We start from the raw sequence: 25334 nt of genomic DNA, 5'->3' as shown, positions 1-25334 counted from the left end.
ATACAATGTGGAAAAGAGGAAAGCAATCAATGGAAATTAGTGGCATGGGTCCATGTAATCAACCTCAACACCGCTGCCAGAGACCTGGGAAAGACAGCCCTGCTCTGGCCAGGACACTTCATGATGTTTCCATTGAAATCCTAACCTGGAAAATAGAATAGTCGATGCATCTACTTTTTTTTAAAGTTTTTATTTAAACCTCAGTTAGTTAACATACAGTGTAATAGGATGCATCTGCTTTTGAAATTAACACCTGGAAGACAGGAGGAAGAAAAAAAAGGCAGTATGCTATTTCTGTAAATGAAATCCTAGAAAGGAACAAATAATTAAACATTCTAAACTTTTTGCCTCTCTTTGTTGTTGAATTGATATTAGTCCTCCAAAAGAGATACCTTGTGTTTGTGAAAAACATAGAGCAGAAAATGATTCAAGTATTGCCTAATGCAATTTACTTCATATGTGACAGTTTTATAAATATATATAGTTATTATAAGATTTATTCCTTCAGAATTACCTTGGATAATTTTAAACCATGCCACTAGCCATCCCAGAAATTTTATTTTAAACAGAAGGTCAGCTAATTTAGCAACAGGCAGCATCGTTAATTGATTTGTCAAAGATGCATGGTTTCATGGATTTATTTTTTTTTAATTAATTAAGTTGGATAGTCCATTTCTTTTCCAGTGTCTCAGGAGAACTTGGAAAGCATGGAGTCTGTTCTGACATGCAGAATCTTAGGATATTTTCGTTATCTAGCAAGGTACCCTCCATTACAAGCTCTCTTCAGAAAGGGAAATTTTTACAAAGATTTTATAGATTGCTACATCACCTCCAAATTTTCTCTAAATTCTGCACTTTTCAATAGTCATAATAACCTTTATTCCATAGTATTCAGAAAAACTGGGGCAGAAGAAGAGATATTTGATATTTGCCATGAGAAATCTTAAATTGTAATTTGATGACATACCCCATCAACAACCATAGCATCTTCAACAATTACAGAATCTTTGAAATTTGCTTAGTCTTGGTGGCATTCATACTTCAAAATCTTAAGTCACAAGGGCTTGTTTACCAGATGGGAAACTCTCGTTCCTCTCAGTTTGGCTATAAAATAATGATAAATACAGGGAAAAGATGTAAACTCACTATTTTACCTTGTGTAAAAGGTAAAAGGTGTGACTATTTTACCTTGTGTAAACCTATGGATTTGACATGAAGAAAAGGAGGAAAGGAGCAAGAGTAAAGTTTCCTGAATTTTATAGTTTACACCTTTGTATGTGTTTACACCTTTGTATGTGTATGTTTACATCTTCGAATGTGGTTCACATTTCCTTTATAGAGAACAATGATACTAAGGTCCAGTCCTGTGACCTGTAGCCAGAACCACAGTAATCCACATCCTCACCTCACCCATAGCAGTGAATATAAATAATCCCTTTGCTCTGCCTCATTCTGTCTCTCTGGCAAACAGTGACATACATGTGCTAATTAATCAGGAACAATATATACGAAAATATAGTAGAACAGATGAAGCAAGGATTAAGCAAGGATTTATAGTGAGTCAACAAGTTTAAATTGAAATTTGTGTAATCATGAAGGAATGTTCCTATCTTATCTGTTAAATGGTGTTGCTAAATATCAAGAAAATGTCATCTGATGCTTCCTAAAACTGATTTTGTAATTAAGAAGAGGCTTTTTGAGTGGTTCAGTTTAAATAAGAAGTTTAACAGTTTTAACAAGTAAAACATTTCTTCTAGAGTATTTGGCCACTCTCTGATTTATATTTACATATCACCATGTTTGGGTATTTGGGGGATGGAATTTTATTTGGGCAGCCAGATTTTCTTTGTGAGGTTGCAAATATGGTAATATGAGAACTGTAAGAAATTGTATAGAATGCCTGAGTGATAAACTCCCCTATTTGAGGCCAGGCTTTCTTAACTTTTGACTTACTATATCGTTGCCAAATCTGCAAATGTGTCATTTGGTGTTGATTTAATTTTTTTCTTTTATATTCACATTTTTCCACAATAAATTTATTTTATAATATTTTTATATTATATTTGCCAACTTGTATATTGATAGCCAGCTTACTTATTACTTTTTATGATCCATCTCTGTTTCATCCCATACTTCAAAAATTTTAAGGGGAATTTAATATATATATATATATATATATATATATATATATATATATAATTTGTATATATGTATATAATTTTATTCTCTTATAATATTATTGGCAGTATTGCAAACTTAGTTGCCTTAGAATAGAAATTTAAAAACTGCTAAATTATTTTTGAATATCATTTTTAATTGCTGAATTCCATTTGTTTTTCTTTACTAAACTTGGTTTATTCCAAAATTGTAAAATTGAGAAGTAGTATTTTTTCCCCATCCATTTCCACACTGGAATGTGTTCTTAAAGGACGTTGTTCCATTTTAGATTCTGTGATTAGACATAGGATGGTCTAATGGAGTCAGCCTGGCCTATATACAAATCTTGTGTTTTCAAAAACCTAGTTAAAGAGAATAACCACTCTGAATATGTTTCCACATCTAAGAAATAGGAATAATACTAACTATAGAAGTGTATTGCAAAAATAATTTATGCAAAGTGTCTATCACTCAGTAAATACTTAATAAATATGTATTTCTTTGTGTTCCTACTACATAAATTTGAGAGAAAACAAAAAGTCAAGAATAAGTTTTGAAAATAAGCAAGCACAAAGATCAAATAGTCTTTATATTATTGGCCCTTCAAAAATAAAGATGGGGGAACGCCTGGATGGCTCAGTCGGTTGAGCATCCAACTTCAGCTCAGGTCATGATCTCACAGTCCGTGAGTTCCAGTCCCACATCAGGCCCTGTGCTGACAGCTCAGAGCCTGGAGCCTGCTTCAGATTCCGTGTCTCCCTCTCTCCCTGCCCCTCCCCTGCTCGTGCTCTGTCTCTCTCACTCTCAAAAGTGAATAAATTAAAAAAAAAAAAAAGATAAAGATGGAATCTCCTCTGTTCATTTGTTCTGATATCAAAACAATCTATTTGTAAAACTAAAACAAAAAAAGACAGTAAAATAACAATATGAAAACATTAATCCAGTAATCTAGTAAAAGAATAACATATGTGAATCATGCAAATGTTAGAATTAATTAAAATTGGAAAATGACTAGTGTTGATTCATCACACTTATAGATCAAAGCAGAAAAATATATATGAGTATTTTGATTGATACTAAGAATACACTTGTTGAAATGAACAATATTTATTCCAGATTTAAAAAGATAATTCTTTAATTTAAATAAAAACTTGGGGGGAGGCACCTGGGTGGCTTAGTTGGTTAATTGTCCAACTTTTTATTTCAGCTCAGGTCATGATCTCACAGCTGTGAGTTTGAGCCCCACATGGGGCTCTGCTGTGACAGTGCAGAGTCTGTTTGGGATTCTCTCTTTCCCTCTGTCTCTTCCCCTACCCTGTTCATGTGTGTGCTTGCTTGCTCTCTCTTTCTCTGTCTCTCAAAATAAATAAACTCAAAAAAAAGTAAATACAAACAGGAAGAAAAAAAAGAAACAGAGAAACAAAACAAGATACAGACACTTAATTGTAGAGAACACACTGACCATTGTCATAGGATGGTGGGTGGAGGATGGGTTAAATAGGTGGTGGGTATTAAGGAATGCACTTGTTGTGATATGAGCACTGGGCGATGTATGGAAGTGTTGAATCACTCTATTGTACACCAGAATCTAATATTACACTGTATGTTAACCAACTGTAATTAAAATAAAAACTTGAATAAATACATACATACATACATACATACATAGGTAATTCTTTAACACAACGAAAAAGCCTATTTTAAACCAATATTAAGAATTATATCGAATGATGAAACAGTGCAAACATTTCCTTTTACAATCAAAATTTCCATTATAAACAAGAGGTTATGGACACTAACTTTACATTTATTTATTTTTTTTTTTAAATATAATTTATTGTCAAATTGGCTTACATACAACACCCATTGCTCATCCCAAAAAGTGCCCTCAATGCTCATCACCCACTTTCCCCTGCCCCTACTCACCATCAACCCTTTGTTCCTCATATCTAAGAGTCTCTTGTGGTTTGCTTCCCTCCCTCTGTTTGTAACTTTTTCCCCCTTCCCTTCCCCCGTGACCTTCTGTTAAGTTTCTCAAGATCCACATATGAGTGAAAACATATGATGTCTGTCTTTTTCTGCCTGACTTATTTCACTTAGCATATTACTCTCCAGTTCCATTCACGTTACTACTACAAATGGCATGGTTTTATTCTTTCTCATTGCCGAGTAGTATTCCATTGTATATATAAACCATATCTTCTTTATACATTCATCAGTTGATGGACATTTAGGCTCTTTCCATAATTTGGCTATTGTTGAAAGCGCTGCTGTAAACAGTGGGGTACAGACACATGAAATGATGCTCAACATCACTCATCATCAGGGAAATACAAACCAAACCCACACTGATACCATCTCATACCGGTCAGAGTAGCTAAAATGAACAAATCAGGAAACTACAGATGCTGGTGAGGATGTGGAGAAATGGGAACCCTCTTACACTGTTGGTGGGAATGCAAACTGGTGCAGCTGCTGTGTAAAACAGAGTGGAGTTTCTTCAAAAAATTACAAATAGAGCTACCCTATGACACAGCAATAGCACTGCCAGGAATTTACCCAAGGGATACAGGAGTGCTGATGCATAGGGGCACTTGTATACCAATGTTTATAATTTTACATTTATTAAATATTTTGTATGTGCTACGAACTGAATCTATATACTCTCTTTTAATCTTCTTGTGTATTTTAGGAGAGTAGGTATTGTTTTCTCCCTTAGTTTACAGATGAGAAAACAAGGCAAGCCATTTTCAGAGAGGTAAATTGTCTAACATTACATAGTTAATAAATGGCAGAGTTAGGGCTTAGTCTAATTCCTTCTAATTCTAGGACCCATTCTCTTAAATATTAAGTGTTTTCAATCCCAGCAAGAACACTAAACACATGCTCAGGGCACCAGCTAATTAGGAGCACCAAATGTATTGTTGAAAGAATTTGGTAATTGCTACTTTGAAATAGCAGTCATCATAGGGGAAAAGAGTGGGAACTCTCTTACATTTCATTACAATTATGGCTCAGTATAGCTTTATACTTTATGCCTGAGGGTCATAATTCAATCCTCCTCTTCCTGCCAAAAGAGTTAAGTTGTAGAGTTATCAGAGAAAATGACTACAAATTAATCATATGCTTATTTATAATTTGATAAACAAATAATCATGTGTTTTATTCACAAACATCTATTCAGAACCTATCTTGTGCTACATATTTTCTCCAGGATGAGAGATATGTAAATGAATGCAGTTGAGTCTTTACTCTTAAGATGCTCACAATTTAGTGGGCAAAGAGGAAGATATACATCATACAGTATAATATGTGCAAAAATGTGAAATCACACAACGTACATAAATATCACACAGGAGGTAAATGATAAACTATCTGAAGGTGAGGATATGAATTGATTATTTTTAAGGAAGTCTTGAGGGAAGTGACATTTGAATAGAGTTTGTAGAGATCAGTAAGATTTCAACCATGTGGAATGAAATAGCAGCTTGACATTTTTTTTTTTTTAGGGAAACATAAACCTTTTGTTACATAATTAAGGGATTTTTTTTCTTACCATATGGAATCATCACATCCCCTAATAATTACATAATATATACATTTCTGTATTAGCAAACTAATCAAATGATGATTTTAAAGTGAGTGCCATATTTCAAATATAATTAATTATCCCTGACATAAAGCCCAAATAAAATATGCTAAAGTGACCTGCTTTTATTTTATCATTGTGACATTTAACTATGGCACCACATTTAAAATTAGGTATGCTCTACAATAATTAACTATAAAGAATTAGATAACTAAGCAAATATACTTATTTTTAATATGTCTTGAATTGCCATTGAATATAATTATAGAATTTAAGTTTTGGAAGGGATATAGAAAGATCATGTGGTTGTTTTCCTTGATTTTGGGTAGAGAAGAATTTTCTAAAAGTCATTCAACCAAGAGATAAGCATTAGAACTTGAAGTCAAATCTTTCTCTTTCCCTTCCATATATTTTCTTCCACAGTGCCTAACCTTAGCTCATATATTTAATGAAATTTATAATTATAATGTATATGAATATTATATAAATATTCAGTAATGAAATAATGGAGAATTTCTTTTCAATATTTTTATTTTTATTTTAGAGAGAGAGAGAGAAGGTGCGTGTGCACAAGTGGGGGAGGGGCAGAGAGCGAGAGGACAGAGGATCCCATCCACGCTGACAATAGTGAACTTTCTGTGGGTTTTGAACTCACAAAAACCATGACCAGAGTCCAAGTCAGATGCTCAACTGATTGAGCCACCCAGGTGCCCCAATAATGGAGAATTCTTTAAAGAAAATATAATTAATATTCCAGCAATTTATTTTATATTAATGAAGATTTAACCACCTACAAATAGACACAGGCTGTAATAGTAGATATGACTTCCCATTACCAAGTGTTTGCCACCACACTGCTGTACTTAGAAAGACTAAGGGAGGGAAGAAGTAGCTCTACACAGAGCAGTGTTTAAATGTGGTCTGTGGTCAGAATCACCTGAGCAGACGCCTGACCTACCCTGGGCTCACTTAAAAATATCTTACAGGAATGAAGCCTGAGAATTAGAATCTCTTCAGAGTGATTAGTCTGGACTCATACCTTGAAATCTTTTTTTACTTCAGTTTGCTTTGTGTCACCTATATGTGAATGTGTTCAGTTTCTGGGTATGTACTGTCACCTGTGATGTTCCATAAATACAACCGGAAGTACTCATGAAGAAAGATATTGACAAAATTATCTTCATTCTTTTCTAAGTATATTCATTCATCCTTCAAGTTTCTTAATACTATAATATTCTCTTTATATCAAATTCCCTATTATACATTTTTGATTGAAGGCACTGAACCATTACATAATACATAGTCCTTAAATGAATGGGATGAGGATGGTGATTTTCTGGAGCCTTCCATTTATTTTATTCTTACTTCCTTTTTTTTCTCCCTAGTCCACAAACTATATGGAATCATCATCCCCTAATAATTACATAATATATACATTTCTATATTAGCAAACTAACCAAATGTTCCACTATCAAATCTTTATTTGTGCTTTATTCTAAGTGAAACTGAATTGAAGTATTAGTTTCTTTCTCAATTTTTTTTTTTTGTGGTTCATCTTCAAATTAATTTGAATATTTACTCTCTCCCATATATTTTCATATCTCTTTTTATCAGTTTACCTCCTCTTCTATTCAGGAAAGGGATAAAAAGGAAGTCAAAGAGGAGAAGGAAAATGCATGAAAAGTATGAATGCCATAAATCTCTGTAAATTGGTTATTTATCTGCTTGTTAGGTTAGTATGGGAGTTTAAGATCTGAAATATGTGTTTTAGACTTAAAGCCTTAAGATACCAGCTATATTTTATTTTTTGTCTTGAATGGCACCAAATTCTAAAATAGCTGAGTCAGATGTTGGCTCACCGGCATTGGTAAATCAACACCATATCTTGAAGATGTCAATGAGGACTGTGTGGCACCTTAAATCCCTGACCCTGATGTTTGGCTAGAATAGAATATAATTTAGGTGTTTTTTGTATTACAAAATTTCTTTACTTATTATGAAATCCAAAGAAGAGGAAAGGTATGGGAACATCATGTCAGAAAGTTTGTTTTTTCTCTATCATTGTTGGAATCACTGAAATGGGATGGCATCTGTGTTTTGGCCGTTCTCCTTTCCTAACTTTCTGCCTTGTTTGGGATGAATAATGAGAAAGTGGAGGTATTTCTTTACCAACTATGTAATTATATGGATACCTTTTTTCTCTCCCCTCAATTTTCTTTTCCCCTTATTCTTTTCCTCCTTAAGAATCATACATAAATAACTTTATGCAGAGCAACCCTATAGGACCATATTAACGCCTTTCTCCTACGATGTTGATAACTTACTTCTTAGTTCTAAGTTTATATCCGACTCTATAATTCATCTTTCCAGACCAATTCCAGATTCTATCCCTACTTGTTATGTGGTACACTGCACTATAATTATCTTTATGTATTTACATCTCTCCCTATGAGACTGGAGACTTTCAGACCAGAGTGGGAGAATTATTCATCTCTATGTAACCAAAGCCTAGGACTGTGTTGGCTTTAAGGGTTTTGCCTGTTGATGGAATAGGGTTGAACTCCATTGAGCTACATACAGCCATTCCCAATAGAGCTTGGTTTAACCTACCTGTTGACTTGAAATTTCCCTCTCCACCCATTCCATGCCCAAGAAAATCAGGGGTAATTTGGCTTTGTCAGAGTCCTTCACAGACTAACCATTCTCCCAACTGACATCTTTTATAAATTACACATCAGAATGTAATTGAAAGAGTCTGTTTATCTGAACTCTTTACTATATTGCAATAAAAAGTTTCTATGGGCAGTGATTTTTACTTCCCCACTAGGCCAAGAGGCATGGTTGCAACTTACACACTTATGTACTTGATATTTATAGTAAATTGTGTAGTTGTAAAGGGCTGTGAGGGTATATAAATACATTTGTGAATGTCCATGTATTTATTAGCCCAACGGATTGAGTGCACACATATAATCTCTCATCTCTGAAGGTATAGTAGGAAAACATGTGCACTAGACTTAAAAAGCATATGCTATACTACATGCCTTTATCTTAGTATTCACAGCTTAAATATAGTCTAGTAAAAGCAGCTTCGTAGAATGTCCGGCTCTCTGGGTAGAACCACTCCACTCTTCATTGCTTCCCAGACAGATTCTGACCTTTTCTAAGATACTTACAGTGAAGAGATAACATGTCAAAATTTTTCTTGATAGACATTTTGAGGGTCTCTCATATGGGATTTAAACTACATATGCTGGGATAGAAGGCATCCACTCATTGTAATTCATCTGGAGCACATTGTAATCTTGAGTTTCCCTATCTCTTCCTAAAAATAATTAATGCCTCACAAAAGGTAATATCTCTTGAAGGAAATTTAATTTAAAAATCTATTTTAGTGATAGTAAGGTGATGACACACTTTAGTAAATGGGAGATTTTCAAAATATTCTGAGAAACAGAGCATGTGTGTGTGTGTGTGTGTGTGTGTGTGTGTGTGTGCTAAATTCAAGAACAATCACAAAGGAGAGAAACCGTAGCAATTCTGTTCTTTTTCAGGAATGCTGTTGATTAAAATGATAACTTCTGTCCAAGCTTATTAATCTGGTATCTTTAACTAAAGTAGAAAATGATGAAGTATTTTATTTAACAGAAAATGTTTCCTTTTACTTAAAGGATATCATTTTATTGTTTTACTTGTGTGAACAGAGAAACTAGATTGTCATACATACACCTGCTGTAGCTTCTTCTGTCACCTAAGAGTGCTGTGATGAGCATTTTGCCTAAGATTTTGATTAACTCATTGAGTAACATGAAAACCTTCAATACTTAAAATCAATAAACTTTTTTTCAATAAATTAAAAACTATAAAGATAAAGGGAGCTAATTTTGTTCAAAACTGATTTAATAGGGTATATTGTATTCTGTAAAAATTAAAATCATAATAATGTCTTAAATTATTGTTGGCTTTTCTGACTATAATAGAGATCAAGCTATAGTTCATGTAAATATACAAAATAAGATAAGATTGTTGTTTATGAATTCATGTACTATTATTTTTAGCACCTCCTATGTGTCAGCCACTATATATTAATGGATAAAACAGATATGCTTATGACCCTCATGGAACTTATTGTCTAGTTATTTTTCTTTAAAGGCCCACATAGGCAAATAAAATAAAGAGTGATGGTTACAGAAAGTGATACAGGCTACAGTACGGCTTTCTTTAGCTAAGATTGTGAGTATATGTGAAAAAATGACATTTAAGCTGAGTTATAGGACCTGAGAAATGAGCAACTAGAGAATATTTCAGGGGAAAGGATAGCACATCCAGAGATCTGGATGGGAAGAGCTTGGAGGAGTGTCAGTGTGACAGGAGCTGAGTGAAGTCCAGGGAGAGCATCATGATGCGAGAGGGCAGATGTGGGCAGGCTATTCCATGCAGGGCCTTGCATGCTACATTAAAGAGTTTGGAATTTATCATAATATAATCAGATGCCATTAAAGGTTTTGAAAGGTATTAACATCCAGTTTCATTTTAAATACATCAACATGGCTGCTGTCTTTAAAAAAAGTTTTTAGTATGTCAAAGTAGAAATAGACAAGCTGGAGGCTAAAAACAGAGATGGAACTAACATGCAAATTGATTTATATTCTAAATGCATTTTGAAGAATTTACTATTATGAGGGATTTTGGCACAAATCTGGGTTTTCTTGTCTGTTCTATGTTTATCTCTCTCTTCCATTATATGTATGTGGTGCTGTTGTCACTTAACAGTATAATTAATGACTAACCTCCCATTCCATTCAATAATTTTTGACAGCGTCATTTTTTAGACACAGAATTTCAGTGTTTACACATTCTGTATATGTTTACTTAAATAGCCTTCTTATTTTTTGAACTCTAGATTTATTTCCAATGTTCTACTCTAATAAATAACATTTCAATAATTTTGTACTCAAAAAATATTAATGCATATCCTTAATGATTTCCTGAGAATATATTATTGGTGTAAAAACCATTATTTTCTCAGAGACAAACATCAATTATTTCTGCAGCAAAAACTATAGACACAGTGAAGCAGACTGGAGATAAGACTGTAGCATGGTCAGCTTGGTTCATTCATTAATAAATGACTCATTGCCACTCTTCAGGGGTAACCCCCCATCCACCTCCCCTCTGACCCCAGCAGAAGATGATTCAAATTCAGCAGTCTAACAGATTACTACACATCAGGAACTTTCAGGATTTGAAGCAAATAGTTAGAACTGCAAATACTAAATCCACAATTACCAAAGCATACTTTCTCTATTCTCTATTCTAAACCAGTTTATGGTTTGGAAAAACATTACCAAGCATTAACCCCATCATTGCTGCAATGGACTGAATATCTGTGTCCCCTCAAAATTCAAAATTTCAGACTGTAATCCCAGTGTGATGGTATTTGGAGACGGCGTGTTTGGGGAGGGTAATTAGGTCATAAAGGTGGAGCCCTCACAGTAAGGGTGGGTGTCTTTATAAGAAGAGGCTAGAGAGTTAGCTAGCTCTCTTTCCATTAGGTGAGGGCACAGAAAGAAGGTAGCCCTCTATAAACCAGAAAGGAGGTGCTCACTAGGAACCTGACCATTCCGTCTCCTGATCTTAGATCTCCAGCTTCCAGAACTGTGAGAAATAAATATTTGTAAGCCACCCAGTCTATGGTAAATTGTTATAGCAACTCAATCTAATTGAGACCATTGCCCTCTGCTTTTTGAGCAGATTTTAAAGGCCAGCAAGCACATAACAAAGAAACTATTTTGAAACATCTCTATATATGTGTGTGTGTCTAAATAAACACATACATATATATCTTATACATATAATGTTTCAGCTTATCAGTAGTTTTATGGGTTTCTATCTGCTTCAAGAGCTATATTAGAATGAGTAGGGTTGAACTACAGTTTTGTGGTCCTATAAATGAAGTCATAAAAAATCAATGAGTATCTCCCCCCAAAGAACATTAACAAAGCATAGTTTTGAAAGTCTTATTATTTTTAATTTTGGTAGGTGGAAGCCTAGAATAGGAAATCTTGGGGTAAAAATCATTTATAAAAAAGACAAGCTTACTTGTCAAAAATATCTTATAAAAAGTTAAGTTGCTGTTTTGATTATGTACAGTGCTAAATCAGTGTTGATATATATCTTGGAGGAGGCAGCTATGTGATTCGCTCTATTAAGAAACACTTTTAATGCTGGAATTAAATAAGTATTATTAAACTAATACTGATTAAATTATAATATTAATACTTCTTATATTTTATAAAGCCTCTTTTCAAAGCACCAGTCCTTTGGATAATTGTAATAATCAACATTAGTGGCAGAATTCTGACTTCTAATCATCTGAATCTTACCAAGTATCAATTTATACCAGACATAAGCCTAGCCTCTGCATGAAGTATATGTGAAATAGGAAGGGGCAATCCAAGCTCCACCTGCATAGCAAATGACACACAGAATTTATCTACATCCAAGCCCCAGTTTTCTATTTTAGTCCCTGACGTGATCTCTTGAATCCTTCAACATAGTGGAGCACAGCTAGAAAACCACTGTGGCAACCTGTGCAGGAAAGGTGGCACTGATAGAATCCCCTCCATTCTTTTTTCTCCTCATGGGGAAAATTAAGCCCAGAGAAAGCAATGGTTTTTCCATTTCTACGGAGCTACTGAGCAAGAGAGCTAAAGAGAAAAATTGTTTATATGTAATAGAGTTCTCTTTTCTGTATTCCTTAATTACATTTACCTATAGTTGTGTATATTCATTTTATGAGGGGAGAAACAGGTAGCATAGAATATGAATAAAGACCCATGTGTGAAAACTGGGGCAAGTCACTTTTTCTACCATAAAATGAAAGTGTAAGTTATAGATAAACCCCAACATATCTAAAATTAAATTATTCTACTTATGATTTTAAGAAAAATAAAATAACAAATTAAAAGCTTATTATGAAAGTTACATTTTTCAGTGAAAATTCAAATTTTGTAGTGCATATTTTGTATTTTATTTCCTGTTCTTGGCTTTAAGTATATTTTTAATGTAAAGTCTTAAAAAGCCGAGGACCTGTTCTCTTAATTTCGTTTTCAAATGGTTCGTTGCTAGTATATAGGAATACAACTAATTTGAGGTATTGGCTTCATATCTTGCTACTTTGTTAAATTCACCTATTAGTTCTAACAGGGTTTTTGGGGGGAGGAGGGGGTAGAATCCTTAGTGTTTTATATATATAATATCCTATGTGCAAACAATGATCATTTTACTCCTTCCTTTCCAATTTGGATGGTTTTTTTTTCTTTTCTTGTCTAATTGCTCTGGCTAGGATTTCAGTATGATGTTGATAGAAGCGGCAAAAATGAGTATCCTTACCTTCTTCCTAATCTTAGGGGAAAAGCTTTCAGTCTATCGCCACTGAGCATGATGTTTGCGTTAGGTTTTTTAAATACAGCTTTTATCACGTTGAGGTAGTTTCTTCTATTCCTACTGTGTTGGGTGTTTTTATCATTAAAGGGTAGTGGATTTGTTCACATGCCTTTTCTGTGTCAGTTGAGATGATCATGCATCTGTTTTTCCTTCATTTCATTAGTGTGGTTTGTTACATTGATCCATTTTCACAGTGAAAAATTCTTGAATTCCAGGAATAATTTCCACCTGGTCATGGTGTATAATCCTTTTAATAGGCTACCGAATTCAGTTTTCTTTCTCTTTTTTTAATATGTTATTCATTTTAAGAAAGAGCATGAGAGTTCACGAACAGAGGAGGGGCAAAGAGAGGGAGAGAGAGGAGGTCAAGCACACTCCATGTGCTGTCAGTCTGGAGCTCAATACCAGGCTCAATCTCACAAATTGTTAGATCATGACCTGAGCCAAAATCAAGAGTCAGTTGCTTAACTGACTGAGCCACCCAGGTGCCCCCTGAATTCAGTTTTCTTGAGGATTTTGTGTCCTAATAAAGGATATTAGTTTATTTTCTTATAATGCCTTTGTCTGACTCTGGTATCAGGGAAACTGGACTCAGACTGTTTGGAAGTGTTCCCTTCTTTTCCATTTTTTTGGAAAAATTTAAGAAAGATTGGTGTTATTTATTCTTTAAACATTTTGCAAAAGTTACTAGTGAAGCCATCAGTTTCTTGGATTTTCTCTGCTGAGAGATTCCTGATTATTGAATATGAAAACAGTTTCATTTACAATAGCATCAAAATAACAAAATACTTATCAAGACTTCTACAATGAAAACTACAGAGCATTCCTGAAATAAATTAAAGAAAATATAAATAAAAAACTTATCCCATGTTCATGGATTAGAAGAACTAAAATGATTAAAATGTCAGTACTAGCTAAAGTAGTCAACAGATTCAATGCAATAACTATCAAAATCCTAATGGCATTTTTTGCAGAAATTAAATAATCCATCCTAAAGTTCATATGGAACTTCAAAGGACTTCAAATACGCAAAAAAATATTGAAAAAGAACAGAGTTGGAGGATTCACACTTGCTGATCTCAAAACTTACTATAAACTGTAGTAATCAAAACAGTATGTAACTAGTATAAAGACAGACATATATGTCAATGGAATAGATCAGGGACCCTGGAAATAACCTCTCTCATATATGACTAAATGTTGACTGACAAAGATGTTAAGATTATTCAATGGGGAAAGGGCAGTCTTTTCAACAAATGATACTGGGACAGCTGGACCTGCCACACAATATAATGATGTTGGACCCTTACCTAACACTATATACAAAAATTAGTTCAAAATGAATCAAGGACCTAATGTAAGCTGCAAAGCAATAAAACTCGTAGAAGAAAACATAGGACAAAATCTTCATGACATTAAATTTGGCAATGATTTCTTGGATATAACACCAAAGGCATAGGTAACAAAAGAAAACAATAGATAAATTGGACTGTATGAGAATTTAAAAATTTTATGCATCAAAAGCTACTATCAATAGGGTAAAAGGAAACTCTCAGAATGGAAGAAAATATTTGCAAATCATATATCTGTTAAGGGATTAACATCCAGAATATAAAGTACCACATTTTGCTTATACAAGGGAATATTATTCAGCCATGGAAAGAAAATTCTAACCTATGCTACAACATGGGCAAACTTTGAGGACATGCTAATTTGAATAAGCCAGTCACAATAAGAAATATTGTATGAAGTACTTAAAGTGGTCAAAATTATAGAGACAATAAGTAGAATGGTGGTTGCCAGGGTTGGGGAGTAGAGAAGACATGGTGTTATTGTTTAATGGGTATAGGGTTTCACTTTTGCAAAATGAAACAAATTCTGGAGATGGATGGTGGGGATGGTTGCACAACAATATGAATGTTCTTGATACTACTGAATTATACACTTAAAAATTGTATTGTGTATTTAAAATTTGCTGAGAGGGAGTCTTATGTTAATCTTATCATAAACACATACACAAAATAATAATAAAGGGACTGGGAGTAAACTTGGGAAGGTGATGGATATGTTTACAGTCTTGATGGTGGTGATAGTTTCACAGGTGTATACTTATCCGCAAACTTACTGAGTTTCATAGTCTCTGGGTCTGGAGTTCTCTCTTGTCCAGCAAGAAAGCAGGATGCAGGATTAAAAATGGGAGAGAGGCTAATGTCCGGGAGGAGACAAGAGCACTGAGTAAGGGTCCTTGCTCCATTTTTGTTAGGATCAGAAGGCTTACCAGTGTGGTGGGCGTGCACAGAGAGACAATGAAATCATGAACATTAACTCATGGGCATGGGGAAAAGGGGGTTTTGGAGATATGCAGTGTTAGGGGTCTGGGTCAATATACAACAAGATTCTGGTGCTGGGTGGAAGGTTGTTTACAGCAAACATGAGTCCCCACATCTGTTTGCCTAAACTGGCCTAGGGGACAAGCAAAACAGAGTAAGCTACCTCAGCAGCTTTCTGTTGCTAATTAGCTCCTCTCTGGGCAACTTTGCCCTGCTGAGGTCTATAACCTTGTTTACCTATTTACCTATTTTGGTCCTTCCTTCCTGTGAAAGCAGCTTTCTGCTATTGTACTAAGTTGGAGAGCATTTCCACCCTGAATACCTAATCTTGTTTGCCTCATCATGGATGTTTTCATCCTAAGATTCCCTATCCCCATACCTTTGACCTATACTGGGGTCCTTTGCCTGTTTACCTAATCTTATTTACCTAATCTTGTTTACCCAAACTTGAGTGTGCACATCCTATGGCTTTCTAATTCTTTATGCCTTGTTAACCCATCAGTGCAAGCTCAGGGAATTCCTAAGCTTATTTCCCGCAACTGAGTTGTTATGTACATTAAATAGGCACAGCTTTTTATATGTCCGTCATTTCGATAAAGTGGTTTCAATGGTCGAGATGGTCAATTTTATGGTGTGTGTATTTTACCACAATAAAAAAAAAAACTGAGGAGAAAAAAGCTAAGGACAAAATTCTTTTGATTCTCTAGATCCTTGATTGATTTTGAAATAAGGCCTAAAAAAGGAGCATGAAATTCATTAAATATTATTTTTCAGGTACATCTGATTTTTATATAACTGAATCGTACCACGTGTCTGTATACATCAGTTATAAAATTCGTCTCGTTTTTTAAAATAGTCTCCCCACTCAATTGATTGGTAATGATGTTTTATAATATTTAAGAGAAAAAAAGAAAAAGAATTCCCAGCGACAAGCAGCTGGTATTGAGAATGTTTGCAGCTAGCAGCCTTCAGGAGTGTGTCTTTATGAACCTCTTAGCAACTTTTGGAATCTCAGCCAGTTTTGATTGTCCTGCATGTCGTCACTGAGGGGGAAAGCTATTTGTAAGAGAAATAGACCTTTTTCTCATCAATTAATTACTGTGTAGCTGTGGACCTTTACCTCATTTGCAAAAGTATTCTATGAAAAGTGTTGAAGTTATTGCTTAACAATTGACTTTTCAAGTTTGTATTAGAATACAAATGATTGAAATTTCAGGATATCAGAGTAAATTGGATATCAGAGTAAATTGTTAGAGTTTATGTTGCAATAAAAAGCAAGTAAAACACACACCATGCATTTTCCACTTACTGTGTCTGTTGTTCCAAATTTTCCAATAGAGATTCTAACCAAGAACAAACTTTCCCTTACTGTTTTTTTGGTCTTCATCTTGGAAATAACAAGCCACTGGAAGTTCATGAAGCAGCAACCTCACATTCTCATTAATACCAGGACTTAAGTCTTAGGAAATCTCATGGGACTCATGACTCTCACACTCATTTTTGTTTTCTTCTATTGTATGCTTGTTTTTTCAGTTGAGCAAAAAGTCTAAATAGTCTTTTAGCTGATCTGGGAAACATTCTTATCTTTATGCCTGTGCAGTCCTGTTAATGACTCTCAAGGATTTTTATTTTATTTTATTTTATTTTATTTTATTTTATTTAAATAATTTTTTAACATTTATTTATTTTTGAGAGAGAGACAGAGACAGAGACAGAGAGACAGTGATAGTTCACAAGCAGGGGAGGGGCAGAGAGAGGGAGACACAGAATCTGAAGCAGGCTCCAGGCTCTGAGCTGTCAGCACAGAGACCAAACTCACGAACCATGAGATCATGACCTGAGCTGAAGTCAGATGCTTACCAGATTGAGCCACCTAGGCGCCCCAGCATTTTTATTTTAATATGGGAAGTGTCTTATTTTTAACAGAAAACCTCCATAAAACAAACAACTATTCAACTCTGAGTAGTTCACGTACCTTCGAGCTTTCTTGGTTAGTAATTTAATTGTATACATATTGTAAAATAAAATGAATAAATTATTAAGAAAGCTGAGTAAAATTTTAACCTTTGTTCTTTTCTGTATCTTTCCTATTCTTTCTCCTACTTCTCCTCTCTCTGTCTCTCATGCTTTCTCTCTCTCTTAATAGCAAAGTCTACAGTATTTATCTTCCTGGGCCTCACTTTCATCATTAGTGGACTGAAATTAATGAGCCAGGTGAAGTTTGACATACCTTCCACTCTGGCGTGCAATGACTATGGTCAGTTCAGGAGAAGGATAATGACAGTGCCCATGCCTTATTGTTCATGGTGTCCTGGGCACCCTTCTGTATGATCTTCAGTGCTCCATTACCCTTTACAATGGCTTTGGCACATCACACACACACACACACACACACACACACACACACACACACACCACACTCACACACTTGCATATCTGTTGAGTCAGCATTGAAGTAATCTGAATTTTAAGCCTTTTTAAAATCTGTACATCAGAATCTCAACTGCAAATTATGTTGAACCGTTTAACACTATTCAAGAAAACCACATCAGATTAAAAAAAGGGACTCAGGAGCACCGCTATCAACAGCGAAGTTCAACTTGAATTGTAAAATTCTATACATGTGCAGGCTACCATAAGGAATAGGTGGGATAGGTCTTATTTCTTCTCTCAGAAAGGAAAACTGAGGCAGATATTAAAATTATGTTGACTTGCTTTTCTGAAAGAGATATGCCTGAACCCTATGTAAAAGTATCACTTGAGTGAGAACTTAGACAAGCAAATAATCACTTGGCAGAAGCACAGAAAATAATTACCATTAGTAACTGGCACACAACATAAATTTTTTCTACTAATTCTCTGAAAGTTTTAATTTGAACATACGAATGATGCTTTCTTAAAAAATGCCTACATGAGGGTGTCTGGGTGGCTCATTTGGTTGAGTATCTGACTCTTGATTTTGGCTCAGGTCATGATCTCATGGTGGTGGGATCAAGCCTCATCTGGGGCTCCACACTGAGCATAGAGCCTACTTGGGACTCTCTCTCTCCCTCTGTGTGTGTGTGTGCATGCTCTCTCTCTTTCTCTCTCTCCAAAAATAAATAAATAAACTTTAAAAAATACTTACATGAAAATAATCTTGTTGACAGGGGCCCAGTATGAGTTAAGGTGATATCCCTTATTCCTCACATCCTTCAATAATAAAGTGAATATGACATTGAAGAACATGAAATTCATTTCTAGTAATGTTACAGAATCTTTTGCAGGATATGTTAGAAATTCAGACACCACCCATGAGGCAAATGTTCTAAATTTTTTGTCCTTTATGAACTTCAAAGCGAGTTGTTCTCCTTTGTCATATTCAAGGGCTATGATTGTGGGACAGAAGACCATCTTCCTTTTCTGATGATTTTGAGAAAATTGAGAAACATCCCTGAGCCTGAGTCCCTTCATCTATAAGTAAAAGAGAAATCCTCAGGCTCTTCAAAATCTACCAGTCCATGTTCCAACTAATAATAATAATACTCAAGATTTTCTCAAGTATTTCTTATTTGGTATACACTGTAGTCAGTGCTGTCTATAAAGTGATCTCAGTTAAGCAATCATATAGAGGTAAATATTTATAATATATTTTATAATATTACATATGAAGAAACTAAATTTCAAAGGGAATAAATTATGTGTCCAAGGTACCCATGAGTTACTGACAATATGTGAACCCAGACTTTCTATTGTCAAAGACAAGTGCCAGTCTTACCAGCAGTCACTCAACACTGCCTCCCTTTATAGACCACAGGGCTATTGAAAGAATTTTAAGGAAGGTAATAAAATAATCAGATTGCTTCTCTTTTCTGCTTCCCCCTCCCTGTGTCTCCTACTACTCCACCATGATTCATTTTGCCCCATCAACAATCAGACTGCCTGTACACTATTTCAAATGCACATTGTTTTATAAGTTTGTGTCCTATTAGGATGTCTTGGCCTAGTAAGAAGCTTTTATTAGAGTGAATCTTATGGTCTCCTTGCTTCCATAGGGCCTTATGGGTGAAACTTTGGCATATACTTATTTGGAAAAGTACAGTGTTTCAGTAAACAGTAATGTAAGAAAAAGGCTAACAGTTGATTATAATGAAATTAAGCATCGTCTTAAAATAGAACCATTTCCACTTCCCCCTCCCAGCTTCCACCCCTCCCTCCAGCATGTGTCATTTCACACTTTCACACTTGTTTTGCTGTCTACTGCAAATTAGCAGGAACCCTTAAGAAAATTTGCAAGTGTTGGCATCAAATCCACGTTCCATTCTTCATGTTGTTCGTTGTGCTGTGGCCTCAGAAACCTCTTCTCTGTGATGAGTAGCATCTTGGCACAGGAAACTAGGTGCGCTTTGAAACCTGAATACTTACCTTTAATTTGGTGTAATCATTTCATTCATCAAGGAGCAATAATAACCTTTGCATAGCACCCTTACATGTGGGTGGTTACCCTTTCTGTTCCAACTTGCTGAGTTATGAAGAAGTTAATTTTTTCTATCGTAAGTGGTTTGTTCTATAACCTCACTCTGACTCTGGCTTCATCTTACTGTTTTACCATTTTCCTCTTTGCCTCAATTTTTCTTCCTTCTGTCCTTCCTTCCTTCTTTTTTTCTTATTTATTTTTCCCTTCTCTTCTTCTATCTTTAATTTTTTCCTTCTTTTTTTTCTATTTCTCTTATCTTGATAGTTTATACATCATAGCAAACCACCATAAATGCATTTTATTTTTTTAAGTTTATTTATTTATTTTAAAAGAGTCACAGAGCACAAGCCAGGGAAGGGCAGGGAGAGCAGAGAGAGAGAGAGAGAGAGAGAGAGAGAGAGAGAAAATCTCAAATGGGCTCCTCGCTTTCAGCACAGAATCGATGTGGGACTCAGTCTCATGAACCATGAGATCATGACCTGAGCCGAAATCAAGAGTTGGACACTTAACCGACTGAGCCACCCAGGTACCCCTATAAATGCATTATAAAAATACGCACACACATTGGGGTGCCTGGATGCCTCAGTCAGTTGAGCGTTGACTTTAGCTCAGGTCATGATCTTGCCATTCCTGGGTTCAAGCCCCACGTCAGGCTCTGTGCTGACAGCTTGGAGCCTCAAGACTTTTTTGGATTCTGTCTGTCTGTCTCTCTCTGCCTCTCCCCTGCTTATGCTATGTCTCTCTCTCTCTCTCAAAAATAAACATTAAAAATTTAAAAAAAATATGCACATACACGTCCCTAGAAACAAAATTTAGTGTCTTGTCCTCCTACTTATACTACTTAGCTCCTGCAATTGGAGATTAACTGAGTAACCTGCACCCAGTGCAGACATGAAGAGATTAACTGAGGTTGTTGCTGGCAATTATCCAGATTGTCTACACTGTAGAACCATCATGATCCAAATCTCAGTAAACAATGCAGTTGGAAATTCATTTCTTGACAGAATTTTGGCTAGTTCAGCTTCTTTTATCTGGACTGATGTTGGTGGGATGAAAGGATTAAAACAGCTCTTTCACAATACCTTTTTATAGAAAGCATGTTTATCCTAGTTATATATTTAATTTGGACTTTGAAGAATAAATAGAAAATAACAAGAAGAACTATTTTCTTGGGAAATGCTGCAAATAGCCCCATGTTTGTTGAGAAATGCCAAAGCAAATCATACATACTGAGAATCTGGGTCATGATAGAAAGTTGTTGTTTTCACCTGTTTTTTTTAAATTGATTTAAAAATATGAGTTTATTGTTCAGAGATAAGAAAGTAGAAAATGCATATAGGGAATAGCAAGCTAATTGATCTGGGTAGAAATTATCATAGATTTAGTACTTTTGGCAATCATGGGAGGCAAAGTTGGACAGGTAGGTAGCAGCTACATACTAAATATCTTGAATGTAAATCAAAACCAGTAGGTTTTGTATATCATTGAAATTTTGGAAACCAAAAAGATAAAGAGGATTTTAATGGGTTTCTGGTACAGGAGGAAGTGGAGCTGTGGAGAATAATTAGAAAACTGTTGGCATGATTAAAGGAATTAAGTACCATAGTGTACCAGAAGAAATGAAGTGCCATGATGCCTTGCAAATCAATAGCAGTCATTTAACAGATGCTTTTTGACTGAATGAATGAAGAAATGAGCTAACCTTTAATCTACACTTGGTTGATAAAATTAAAAAAAAAAAAAGGAAGCAAGGCCACATAACAAAGTGGGGAAGGGATAAATATTAATAGGGATGTGAGAAGTGAGGAGGAGGAGTCTAAAATAGTCTGAAGCCTTTGGCTAAAATCTTGGTAGAAAGAAAAAAATATCTTATATTCTAAAAATAATTGTCTCTAAAACTTTTCAGTGAGCAATTAAAGCAAGCACAATAGTGTAGTAATTCTACTGTGTTTTCACCCTTTTATTTCTCAAATGAATGCATGTGAAAGAGAGAATGTGTCTCTACTTAACCATGTGGTGAATCCTGCAAAGCTAATCGTGATAGATATAAATCTAGTAGATTTTCCAGTCTTAAGGAAAAGCTAGTTAGAGGAAGGAGTTGGTCAGTGAGTATGCTCCGAGGAATAATGAGTTAAATTGAATTAGCAGTGACAGTGAGACCTGCAGGTAGAGGAGAGGGGCCTGAGCTCCTGAGAAAACACGAATAGCAACACAACTTTTGACCTAACTGCAAGAGAAGTTTCAGAAGGAGCGCTCTTTTGGCAGGACCCCGTTATATTTCAGTTGAAAGGACACATCTTACTATCACAATGTTGAATAATAATGCAGCCCAAGCGAGAATAAAAAATAAAATAGCTTAAATTAAATATGCAACTTACTTTAATACACATTTAGTGTTCTTAGAGAGTTTTAAGCCTCCGGAGTATTCTGGTGTCAGTGAATCTAATCAAGAGTTTCTGCCTAAGTTTCCTAGGCAGGAATTTGTTTTGAAGAGGTGCCTTTCTATGCTCCTGTGAAGAGAGGCTCATTCCTCCTCATTGAGTTAGATCTCTTTTAATCTAATTAAGAATGAATGCTCCTCTGACCTCCTCTATATGAAATTCCTCAGTTCAAAGATTCATAGGCCAAATCCAAAGGTATAGTCCATCTGGAATTTTGTACGGGGGGGGGGGGGGGAAGGAAAGGGGGGGGACAGCTAGGTTTCTTGTTCTAACAGGTTTGTTCTTCTAGACCTTTAAACAGCTAATACTTTCTACTCTAGAGGTCACTGCAAGTCACTTATGGATGCAGTGTTTCAGCCTTACCATATTTACAGTGGCAACAATTCATTTTACAAAGTGAGCTTACAATAAAGAACTGATGGTCGACATTTAGCCTGAATGCAGGCACTTAAATGAGGCAAATGCCCTGGAGCATTTCAAAAGAATGTGGTCCTTTCTCATTATACATCCCAAGGTGGCAACATTTAGCCTCTCAATAGTCAAGTTTGAAATAACTCAACCCAGTAATGGTATTGGCTCTCTCGTACTTAATATTTTTTTCTTCTAAATATAGTCACATTTATTTTACTGTGACAAATATACAGTAATCCACTGTGAGAATCTGTTCCTAACAATTAGAATATTCTTTTCAGTAACACAATTTAGAGGAAATAAAATCTTTAAGGTTGCCAGGTTTTTTTAAGCTTATTTATTTTGAGAGAGAGTGAGAGAGCGAGCATGTGCAATCATGTGGGGGAGGGGCTGAGAGAGAGGGAGAAAGAATTCCAGGCAGAGTTCTGGCTGTTAGCGCAGAGTCAGACTCAGGGCTGGATCCCACTGACTGTGAGATCATGACCCGAGTCAAAATCAAGAGTCGGATGCTTAATCAACTGAGCCACCCAGGTGCCCCAAGGTTTCCAGTTTTGAAATGTTTGAAAAAGTACCTTTTGGATTTAATAATTTAAAAGAAAAAAAAAATAAGTTAGTAAAAAACCCCACAAAACATAAGTAGGGTGAATAATCAATGGCAGGAAGTTCAGTTATTATGCTGGGCTGAAAGGAAAAACAAAAAGAAAGATAATATGGAAAGAGTAAATTGACTAATATAGTGTTTTTTTAAGATAACTTGGGCAACATTTTCAAATGTTTATCAGCAAAAATAAGTTATTCCTATCCAAGTGTTGCCCACTTTCACTTGTTCTTTAAGGAGAAAAATTTTGGTATTTGGATCAGCTTCCGGACTTTCCTCTTTTAGGAAAAAAAAATAATCTAGGTAAAGAGATAATCAGAGAGATAACTAGAGAAAGCAGAGAGACTAAATTAATCTTTATTAGAAAAAACTAGGGGAAGAAAAGAATTCATGCCCAGAAAAATACTTAGTTTAATTTAAAAAGTCTTCCCTTCACATCCACAGGTGAATCGCTGTGCCAACTGCTCACAGGTGTAAAATTGAGTAAGACCCAATGTGAGATATCCACTAGGCTCACAGTTTTATAGGCAGGAACCAGATCACTATTATTCAGACTCTGATACTTGCCAAAATAGATTTAAGTTTTAAGCATATTGCTTTGAGAGTCCAGGAGAAGATAAGGTCATTGTTTTTTTAAGGGAGGGGAGCAGTTTTGGGATAGTTCTTCAAAACAGTGGCATTTCAGTTATTCTTTAAAGACTGGGTAGGGCCTCAGTAGGTTTAGAAGAAGTTAAATAATGGCATTTTAGACAAAGACTATCATCATTACTGTATCAGTGAGAATCCTGACAGGACAGAAGGCAGTCCCATGACATGAGTTACCACTCCGAGCCCGAAGGAACAAGCAAAGGGAGCTATCAGATCCTGAAGAGAATAACCATAGCCATGAGAGGGGGCCGCATTATGGGAACTGTGGTTTTTGAAGGGAGTAATGGGACTCAACCCTTTACCTTTCAAGATGGCAGAGCATTGGGAATAAATATCCCCAGGTCCCTCTCTTCCCACTATTGCTTCTCCTGAAGGAACTTCCCTTTGGCCTGATTGAACCAGAAGCCAGAGGAAAAGGAGCTCACTGATTAAGTAAGTCCATGACTGTCAGCCTCCTGGGATATAGAAACAATAGCGAAAGGAGGAAGAAGATCTGGTGAGGCAAAGGGGATGATCATCTTTATCATCACAAAAGTTAACAAAATGTCAGAGTTATCCTAATGGATGGTTTGCATATGTCATCTCATTTATTTCTAACAATAATTTTAGTTAGTGTATCTTCTCTACTGGATACATTAAGAATCTGAGGCGTTGAAAAATCAAAAGGGGCACCTGGGTGGCTCAGTAGGTTGAACATCCAACTGTTGATTTCAGCTCAGGTCATGATTCCAGGGTTATTGGGATTGAGCCTTGCATCAGATTCAGTGCTGAGTGTGGAGCCTGCTTAAGATTCTCTCTGTCTCTCTGTCCCTCCTCTGCTCACATGCTCTCTTTCTCTCTAAGATTAAAAAAAAGGCGGGGGAGGGTCACCTGGGTAGCTTACTCAGTGAGATGTCTGACTCTTGATTTTGGCTCAGGTCATTATCTGATGGTTCATGAGATCGAGCCCACATTAGGTTCTGTGCTAATATCTCAGAACCTGCTTGGGATTTCTCTCTCTCCCTCTCTTTCTGTCTTGCCTTCGCTCATGTGCATGTGTGCATGCATGCTCACTCTCTCTCTCTCTGTCTCTCAAAATAAGCAAATAAACCTTTAAAAAATAGGAAAAAAAAGAGAGAAAGGAACAGGAAAAAAAAAAGAAAAATCAAAGCAAAACAAAACCAAGAAAAAAAAACCCAAAAATCAACCCAAAAATTGAAGGGGACACAATTCAGTCAATGAAGAAGAGTATCAAAATGTAAACAGATTTTCTGGA

General features: G+C 35.5%; 1 protein-coding gene across 9 annotated transcripts in view; it reads left to right on the top strand.

Annotated features, from left to right (window-relative positions):
- Positions 1 to 25334, top strand: part of LINGO2 (leucine rich repeat and Ig domain containing 2) — a 1156543-nt gene that overhangs the window by 709949 nt on the left and 421260 nt on the right. For 2 of the 9 annotated variants that reach the window (XM_060609545.3, XM_060609542.3), the window contains exon 1: positions 11306 to 11406. The exons of 6 other annotated variants lie outside the window; for them this stretch is intronic. The gene's annotated coding sequence lies outside the window, so the exon portion shown is untranslated. Of the gene's footprint in view, positions 1 to 11305; positions 11424 to 25334 lie in introns of those variants that run through there. One more of the 9 variants, XM_060609543.3, reaches the window with a different exon arrangement.

Source organism: Panthera onca, chromosome D4 (genome assembly GCF_046562875.1).
Source record: "Panthera onca isolate mPanOnc1 chromosome D4, mPanOnc1 haplotype 2, whole genome shotgun sequence".
NCBI lineage: Eukaryota > Metazoa > Chordata > Mammalia > Carnivora > Felidae > Panthera > Panthera onca.
This window is presented reverse-complemented; position numbering and strand designations above follow the sequence as displayed.